Source organism: Apium graveolens, chromosome 11, assembly GCF_009905375.1.
Source record: "Apium graveolens cultivar Ventura chromosome 11, ASM990537v1, whole genome shotgun sequence".
Taxonomy (NCBI): Eukaryota; Viridiplantae; Streptophyta; class Magnoliopsida; order Apiales; family Apiaceae; genus Apium; species Apium graveolens.
In genome coordinates, this window is record NC_133657.1 from 15841781 (window position 1) to 15843970 (window position 2190).

Sequence of the window (2190 nt, forward strand, 5' to 3'; positions counted from 1 at the left end):
GCATCAGATTAATGCTTGCTCCCAAATCACAAAGGCACTTGTCAAAAGTTAGATTGCCAATGGTGCAAGGAATGGTGAAGCTTCTTGGATCTTTCAGTTTTGGTGGTAACTTTTGTTGCAGAACCGCGCTGCATTCTTCCGTGAGAGCAACGGTTTCAAGGTCATCCAGTTTCACCTTCCTTGAAAGAATAGTCTTCATAAACTTCGCATAACTAGGCATTTGTTCCAGCGCCTCAGCGAAAGGTATATTGATGTGAAGTTTCTTGAACACCTCCAGAAACTTCCCGAACTGTCTATCCAGCTTTTGTTGCTGCAATCTCTTAGGAAAAGGTGGTGGAGGATAGAGCTGTTTCTCCCCTGCATTAGCCTCAGGCAGAGTGTGTTCAACAGTAGTCTTCTTTGGTTCCGCCGCTTTCTCCTTTTGCTTAGATTCTTCATCTCTAACTTCAGCTTCGACTTCTTTTGCCTTTTCAGCATCAGCTACTTTTCCAGACCTTAAGGTAATAGCCTTGACTTGCTCTTTAGCTTCCTTCCTGCCTGGTACTTTCGTGTCACTGGGAAGAGTGCCAGGTTGACGATTGAGCACTGCATTGGCTAATTGACCGATTTGATTTTCCAAGGTCTTGATAGAAACCGCCTGACTCTTGCACAACAGCTTAAGTTCCTCAAAATCAGCACTAGTAGGTGCGGCTGCACTTCCCTGTTGAGGATATGATTGCCTTGTAGCATACTGCTGTGGTTGCTGGAATCCAGGTGGGTTAAACTGTTTACTTACTCCTTGCTGATATGTTGGCTGAATAGCATTCTGATTATTCCCCCAGCTGAAATTTGGATGATTTATGTTGTTAGAATGATAGGTCGCTGGCACAGGCTGCTGTTGTCGCTGATAATTATTCACATACTGAACAGATTCGTTGACAAGAGAACACTGATCCGTAGCATGAGAACCTGCACAAAGCTCACAAACCATAGCTATTTGATTAACTCCATACGTAGCCAAAGAATCAACCTTCATTGATAGCGCTTGGAGCTGGGCTGCAATAGCGGTGGCTGCATCAACTTCCAGAATACCTGCTACCTTGCCTGACGTCATCCTCTGAGTTGGGTTTTGATGCTCATTTGCAGCCATCGTCTCGATAGGATTATACGCCTCAGTATAGCTTTTAGCCCATAAGGCGCCTCCAGCTGCTGCATCGAGCATGGGCCGAGATTGGGCCCCCAAACCATTATAAAAACCAGTGATTACCATCCAATCCGGCATTCCATGATGTGGACATTTTCTCAACATTTCCTTGTAGCGTTCCCAAGCCTCGCACATAGATTCTGTAGGTTGCTGCGCAAATTGAGTAAGAGCACTCCTCATAGCAGCAGTCTTTGCCATTGGATAAAACTTCACCAGCTGGTTCAGAATGTAACCAGTCTTTAGCCTTATCCCTCAGTGAGAATGGGAAAAGCCTCAACTTGATAGCCTCATCAGTCACGCCATTATACTTAAAAGTGCTGCAGATCTCGACAAAATTCCTTATGTGCATGTTGGGGTCTTCAGTTGCCGCACCTCCAAAAGAAACAGAATTCTGCACCATCTGAATAGTGCCCGGCTTGATTTCAAAGGTGTTAGCTTGAATAGCCGGATGAAGGATGCTTGACTGAATGTCATCAATTTTAGGCCGAGAAAAATCCATAAGAGCTGGATCAGCTTGAACAATACGGTCTCCCATGTTTACTGGTTCTTTCTGCTCAGTTCCTGAATCCGAATCCTCAAAATCTAACTTCTCCGGAGTATCAAGAACTTCGTCTTTCTCCTCAGCTGTATCTAAGGTCCTCTTGCGAGCACGAGAACGAGTTTGCATAAACGCTTGCTAAAGTACCTGAAACACAACCGAAAAGAGTAAGTAACTACTACGTCCTAATCACTGAGTCCTAATGACCAATGATGGTAAGTACATAAACTAAACAAATACGCCGAGTCCCCGGCAGCGGCGCCAAAAACTTGTTAGGGCGAAAACACGCACTAATATTCACGCAAGTATACGCGTTCGCAAGTAATATAGAATACTTTCTAGTTCGTTCCCTCAGAGACTCAAACTAATTTATTGTCTAATTTAACTCACTCACCAATGTATGATTACTTCTCAATGTTAAGATAACACTTAAAATTGTTGATTAAATATTAATTATAATTAACTACTT

The 2190-nt window shown here is 43.6% G+C and overlaps 1 non-coding gene across 1 annotated transcript; it reads left to right on the top strand.

The window, feature by feature from the left end:
- The first annotated feature begins 1259 nt into the window (after window positions 1–1259).
- LOC141698794 (small nucleolar RNA R71) lies at window positions 1260–1366 on the top strand. Its single transcript, XR_012565296.1, has one exon. It is a non-coding gene; the product is annotated as a small nucleolar RNA R71 (small nucleolar RNA).
- Window positions 1367–2190: the final 824 nt, after the last annotated feature.